Raw genomic sequence first — 7484 nt, 5'->3', positions numbered from 1 at the left:
ATATTGTTTTCAAAAAAGCATGATAGAACCTTCAATATTACATTATTTAGATTATTTTTTAAAGAGACAATTCTCTAGCCCAGCTGGTGTGCCTCAGTGATTGAGCATCAACCCATACACCAAGAGGTCACTGGTTCAATTCCTGGTCAGGGCACATGCCCAGGTTGTACCCAGTGGGGGGCATGCAGGAAGTGGCCAGTCGGTGTTCTGGATGTTTCTATCTCTCTCTTCTTCTTCCTTCCTCGCTCTCTAAAAAAAAACCAACAACAAAGAATTGTTTCTTTAAAAAAAAAAACAGAGAGAGATAATTCTCTAAGAGATCACTCCAACAGAATGGTCCATTAAGTACTTAAAGCAAAACTGAGTTCCTCTTGATGTTTCAGCATATGGATAGTTCCTCTACTCCCTGGGCACCCTCTGTGACAGCTTTAACACAGTACGCCATTGTCAGTGAGGCTCTGCTAATTGAATCTGTTGTATAGCAGTCTTTTCTTGTTAGCTGAGGTAGAACAAGAGGCTCAGCAAGTAGTTGTTGGTTCACTAGCTTGGAGAGCTCACTTGCTTGCTGGAAATAATTAGCACCTTCAACGTCATCATATCGAACAAGATTAGGAGAAACTTCTTCCATTCTGTTCCTTGCTTGATCCAGAGCCCCCTCTCCAAGAGGGCTCTTATAGTTGTTTAGTCTTCTCTTGCCAAGTCAGGAGGTGTCACTGTTACTTTAGTCTGCTGAGCTCGGCCCTCATTATCGACATGAGCAGCAGACTTCTCTGTGTAAGCAGTGCCTGGGAGAATAACATCAGCTATAGGAGCTCCAACATCACCATGACGTCCTTGATAAATAATGAAACAATCCTTTGGCGAATCCTGTCCCTCCATCTGCTCCCAGGAGAAATAGCACTTTGGGAGGGTTGTTTCAAAATGCCTCCACTCCAGGATTATAGCCAAGATCTAAAGCAGCTACTTGGCTTGCAGTCCTATGAAGAATATTCATAACTTTCCAATCACCAGCCACACCACTACTCATCCAAATCCTTTGAGCAATGCTGGAAACGGCTGCGAGAATTGCTGCCCCATCATTTCTTTGAAGGGCAGAACTGCCTAAAAACCACCAGCGGGTTTCAGCTTCCTTCGGGACCTGGCTGAATGGATGGCTACCGGAAGCAATGTCTTGAAGAGTTTGGGGGGAATCTCCCAGGTGATCATTTCTGTAAGTGAGATCCACTTGGCTGCCTACAAATGCCACTTTTAAGTCATTATGAAGCCAGCTCTTTCTAATTCTAGCATTTAATAGAAGTGTCTCAAAAGGCAAATTTGTACCAACCAGAAGTACAACATGTGCCTCTTCCACACCAGCAATTGTAGTATTAAGAAGATAATAGGGCCCTGGCCAGCTTGGCTCAGTGGTTAGAGCATCAGCCTGCGGTCCAGAGAGACCTGGGTTCAGTTCCTGCTAAGGGCGTGTACCTCGGTTGCAGTTTGTCCCCAGCCCTGGTTGGGTCGTGCAGGTGGCAGCCACTCAATGTGTTCCTTTCACGTTGATGCTTCTTTCTTCCTCTCTCTCCCTCCCACTCTATCTGAACAAAAAAATGGAAAAAATGTCCTTGGGTGAGGATAAAAAATAAATAAAAGAAGATAATTGAGCCCTGGCTGGTTTGGCTCAGCGGTTAAAGCGTCAGCCTGTGGACCAAAGAGTCGTGGGTTCGATTCCGGTCAAGGGCACATACCTTGGTTGCAGTTCAGTCCCCAGCCCTGGTCAGGGTCTTTCAGGAGGCAACCAATCGTCTCTTTCATGTCGATGTTTCTCTCTCTCTCTCTCTCTCTCTCTCTCTCTCTCTCTCTGTCCCTCCCACTCTATCTGAAGATAAATGGAAAAATATCTTCGGGCAAGGATTGAAAAAAAGGGAAGATAACTGGAACGCAAATCTGTGTGGGGAAGACCTCTTCAGTTCACAGGGTGTCAGAGTCCACTCTATTAAGCAAATCTTTGAGAGCTGCCAGGGCTTCAGTATCCACCAAGCCACCTACCACATCCTTGCCTTGAAAACTGCAACATTCCGGCTACACAAGAGAGCGCATCCTCCCAGGAAGCAGAGGTTAAAAGCCCCTTTTTCATTTCTGACCATCAGCTTGGTGAGTCTGACGTTTTAGCCCATCGTAGGCAAATCTGGTTTTATCAGATCCACTCTTCATTTTTTAAAAAACATTTTTTATTTATTGATTTTAGAGAGAGAGGAAGGGAGAGGGAGAGAGAGATAGAAACATTGATTAGAGAGAACATCAATCGGCCGCCTCCTGCACACCCTCACTGGGGATTTGGTTCACAATCTGGGCATGTGCCCTGACCAGGAATTGAACTGGCGACCTCTTGGTGCATGGGTCGACGCTCAACCACTGAGCCACACCGGCTGGGACCAAGGCCTTCTTACAGGTGTCCTTAACATATTGCTTCTCTCTGGAGCCACCAACGGTACTCAGCAGAACTCTGCACCACACCGACCCCCCTAGATGTCTTGAAGATGTTCTTTTAAAAATTTTTTTTACACATATCAGTATGATACATACATAAAAAGGAAACTAAGACCAAAATAATTTAGTGAAGATATTCCTGAAACTTCTGCTCATGCAGAGTTTGACTTTATTGTATCGCTCCTCCATTCAGAGTCACTGAGGTCCGTGTTCTTCCAGACAATATTGTCCTGTGTCATCAAGAGCTATTCTTCAGAGTACGCACTCTTGCCTCGGGGATGACCTCCCAGGCTGCAAGTTTTGATGCGTACCTGCAGGTATTGACAAACAGGTCACAGTTGTTACCTGGTCACTGCAGTTGTAAAATATGTCCTGATTTCAGAAATGTTAGAACGTGGGGAAACCCATCTTAGGATGGATAATATGCTGTTAGCCCTGCTTGATTAACAAAATTATTGGGGTGCCTACTCTATGTCAGGCCCATGCAAGGGACAGGAGACACAGGCCCAAACAAGACTGTCTCATCCCTGCTCTCAGGGAGCTCACAGTGCCACATGGAGCCAGACATCAAACAAATAATCACACAGACATAATTGTTTAATGACCACAGTTGTGCTGTGAGCGGGGTCAGCAGAAGGTCAGTCTGGGGTTAGGGAAGGCTTCCCTGAGGAAGTGGCCTCCGACCTCTGATGAATGAATAGGACCTAGCTAGGGAGAGAGGCTGAAGACTGCCAGGCAGAGGGAAGAGCGGAAAAGCCCTGGGGTGGGGGTGGGGGGAATCCAGCATGGCTGGCAGTGATGAATGAGCAGAGTGGCAGGAACTGGAGCTGGAGAGGGGAAGGGGCAGATCTGAGGGCCTTTTTGCAAAGCACAATGGAAGCCATTGCAGGGCTTTAAGTTGAGACAGGAACTGAGGCACAAAGAGGCTAAATAATGTGCCACAGAAAGTGATGGAGACAGCAATGGAACTCAGGTCTGGCTGGTTCCAGTACCCAAGCTTTCGATCCTCACTGGAGGGGCCAGAGGGGACTGCCCATCTGATTCACTTCTTCACTGTCCAGCTGAGAAGGCCGAGGCCTAGGAAAGGGAACAGGCTGGCCCTTCATCACACAGCCGGACAGGGGCTAATCTAGAACCCAGATGTCCAGGCTTCCAGCGCCCTTCTCTCACCCAGGGTCAGTGGTCCTGGCCTGGCCAAAGCCCCACCTCCCTGAGTCCCAGGGAAACTATTGGTGTTTGGAGGGCAAAGGGCTGTCCCTTCTTAGGTCCCAGGTAGCTATGTCAGCCAAGTGTCCCAGGCTTCCAGTCTACACTGGTGCTGGCTGGTTACAGCCTGAATCCTAGAGCCCTCCGAGGCCAGGTCAGGCTTAGAATAGAACAGACTTCTATTCTGCACTGCACCTTCCTCACCACCCTGCCGGATCAAATTCCAGTCCCTCTGGCCTTCCACCCAGGCTTGATGACAAAGGGCTCTGAGCACACAGGGGCACAGTGCCAAGATTTCGTGCGGTCCAGCCACGGGCATCTGCAGCCCCCTCCCATCAGCACAACACCAGGACCAAAGATCCTGGCACAGACAACTTAATGCTCTAGTGTATTTTTTCAAATTGATTTTTAGAGAGAGAGGAAGGGAGAGGGAGAGAGAGAGAGAAACATTGATGTGAAGAGAGAAACATCTATTGGTTGCCTCCTGCACGCACCCCTACCAGGGACTGAGCCCAAATCTGGGCATGTGCCCTGACCAGGAATCAAACAGGTAACCTGTCAGTGCACGGGACAGTGCTTAACCAACGGAACCACACCAGCCAGGGTTCTAGTGTATTTATTTTTTAAGGAAAAATTCCTACAACTGAACTTGCTGAGTCGAACCCACATTTAAAGATTTTGGTGAACTATCAGCAAATTGTCCCAGGATTTGCATTGATTTCCATTCCTTAAGGAGTGTGTTCAGAGTGTGAGGAGTGCTTCCCCCTCAGTCACCAACAATGCCTGCGGGGCCTCTTTTTACTTTATTTTATTTAAAAAAGAATTTTTAAAATATATTTTTAGAGGGAGAGAGGAAGAAAGAGATAGAAACACCAACATGAGAGAGAACCATTGATCTGCTGCTTCCTGCACGCCCCCTACTGGGAACCAAGCCTGAAACCCAGGCATCAAACCAGCAACCTCTTGGTGCACACGGCAACACTCAACCACTGAGCCACATCGGCCAGGCCCTCTTTTTATTTTTGCCAGTTAGATAAGCCAGCACCTCTTGCTCCTGTTTGTTTGTTTGTTTTTTCCCGCTGTTTGTGATTGAAGATAAATTCTCAGATTCAATGTATATCAAAGTAATCTATGATGTTTGTTACAAAAATGAAAAGGCATGCACAAACTGGGAGAAAATATTTGCAAAAATATAGTTGGCAAAGGATTTATCTCTAAATATATAAACACATTAATAAGACAATTTAGCCCTGGCCGGTTTGGCTCAGCGGTGAGAGTGACAGCCCGCAGACGGGAGAGTCCCTGGTTCAGTTCCCACTAAGGGCACCTCGGTTGCACTTTATCTCCGCCCCAGTTGGGGTCGTGTGGGTGGCGACCACTCCGTGTGTCTCTCTCACATCCGTGTTTCTCTTTCTCTTCCTCCCTCTCTCCCTCCTGTTCTATCTGGGGATGAATGCAAAAATGTCCTTGGGTGAGGATAAAAAGAAAATAGTAAGACAATTTAAATGATTTTATTTATTTATTTTTTTTGTTTTTGTTTTTTGTTTTTGTTTTTTTTTGGGGGGAGTACATGCCCCTAGTGGGAACTGACCCTGGGACTCTCTGGTCCGCAGGCTGATGCTCCAACCGCTGAGCCAAACCGGCCAGGGTTGTTTTTATTGATTTTTAAAAAAATTTTTTCCTTAACTGATTTTAGAGAGAGAGGAAGTGAGAGAGATAGAAACATTGTTGACAGAGAACATCGATTGGCTGCCTCCTGCACACCCCCCACTGGGGATTTGGCCCACAACCTGGGCATGTGCCCTGACCGGGAATGGAACTAGGACCTCTCGATCCATGGGACGATGCTCAATTCATTGAGCCACATCCGCCGGCCATTAATAAGACAATTTAAATAGAATAGACACCTCATCAAAGATCTACAGATGGCAAATCACCACACCATTAGTTTTACGGAAATGCAAATTAAAACCATAGTAAGATACCACTTCACACTTACTAGAATGGTTAAAATTGAAACCCCACCAAATCTCCGCAAGAATGTGCAGTCACCGACTCTCATGTATTGTTGTTGGTGGGAAGGAACATAAAATGGTGCAACCACTTTGAAAAACTGCTTAGCAGTTTCTTAAAACACAAAACATACACCAACTGTATGATCCAGCCATTCCACTCTTAGGCATTTAGCCATTTGTCCCCACAAAGACTCATATACAAGGATTCCCACAGCCTTATTTGTGATGGCTAAATATTGGAAATTACTAAAATAGCCATTCATATGTGATTGAATAAGTAAGCAAATTATAGCATATCATACTCAGCAATACAAGAGTAAACTCTTGCCCTGGCTGGTTTGGTTCAGTGGTTAGAGTGTTGGACCAGGGACCAAAGAGTCGTGGGTTCAATTCCAGTCAAGGCATGTACCTCCGTTGCAGTTCAGTCCCGGGCCCTGGTCGGGGTCAGGTGGGAAGCAACCAGTCGATGTGTCTCTCTCACATCGATGTTTCTCTCTCTCTCTCTCTCTCTCTCTCTCTCTCTCTCTCTCTCCTCTCTTCCTCTCTTCTCTTCTTCCCTCCCACTCTATCTGAAGATCAATGGAAAAATGTCCTCTGATGAGGATTTAAAAAAAAAGAGTTTGAATCTTTTTTTTTTTTTTTTATCCTTACCCGAGGACATTTTTCCATTTTTTATTCAGATAGAGTGGGAGGGAGAGAGAGAGAGAGAAACATTGATGTGAAAGGGACACATCGAGTGGTTGCCACCCGCACGACCCAACCAGGGCCGGGGACAAATTGCAACCGAGGTACGTGCCCTTAGCAGGAACCAAACCCTGGTCTCTCTGGACCACAGGCCAATGCTCTAACCACTGAGCCAAACCGGCCAGGGCTGGATCTTATTTTTTTTTAATCCTCACCTGAGGATATTTTTTCAAGGATATTTTTTCATTGATCTTCAGACAGAGTGGGAGAGAGAGAGAGAGAGAGAGAGAGAGAGAGAGAGAAATATCAATGCGAGAGAGAGACACATTGATTGGTTGCCTCCTGCACGACCCCAACCAGGGCTGGAGACCGAACCACAGCCGAGGTATATGCCTTTGACTGGAATTGAACTCGTGACTCCTTGGTCCTCAGGCTGACGCTCTAACCTCTGAGCCAAATCGACCAGGGAAAAAGAGTAAACTCTTGATAAACATACCCACAGGGAAGCATCTCAAAATAATTAGGATGAGAGAAAAAAGCCAGACAAAGGAAGAGTGCGGGCTGCATGATTTCATTTGGGTAAAATTCTGGAAAATACAAACTGATCTATAGTGATAGAAAGTAGACCAGTGGTTGCTTCGGGAAGAGTGGGGAAAGAGCAAGAAAGAAGGGATGATTGATTATAAAGGAACCCCAAGAGCAGTGCCTTTGGCAGTCCCCCAGTCTGTCTCGAGGTTCAGCAGTGTTGGGCAGAACAAGTCCAGGGGCTCCCCTTCTCCCAGCCTCCAACCACCCTCCACCCTCTCTTCCAGTCACCACCTTCAGAACCGTCCCAGCCATCCTCTGCCTCCGAGACCAGCCAACACCATTTTTTGAGCTTAACTACTAATTGCTGAGCAACCGTGAGCTCTCTAATTCATCAGAATTATTCTTCCCAGATGGAGGCCCGTCACCTACCTGGTCAGTCTGTATCTTCGGGCCTCCCACACCTATGTCTCCCTGGGCTTCTATTTCCACCGTGATGACGTGGCTCTGGAGGGCGTGGGCCAATTTCTCTGAGAGTTGGCCAAGGAGAAGCATGAGGGCGCTGGGCATCCCTTAAAGATGCAA

At 46.8% G+C, this 7484-nt stretch overlaps 1 pseudogene; it reads right to left on the bottom strand.

Annotated features, from left to right (window-relative positions):
- Window positions 1–379: 379 nt before the first annotated feature.
- Window positions 380–2193, bottom strand: LOC118629998 (annotated as a pseudogene).
- Between the last annotated feature and the right edge of the window lie 5291 nt (window positions 2194–7484).

This window comes from Molossus molossus, unplaced genomic scaffold (genome assembly GCF_014108415.1).
Source record: "Molossus molossus isolate mMolMol1 unplaced genomic scaffold, mMolMol1.p scaffold_m16_p_14, whole genome shotgun sequence".
NCBI classification, from domain to species: domain Eukaryota; kingdom Metazoa; phylum Chordata; class Mammalia; order Chiroptera; family Molossidae; genus Molossus; species Molossus molossus.
The sequence above is the reverse complement of the archived record's forward strand: the minus strand, read 5'-3'. Positions and strand labels throughout refer to the sequence as shown.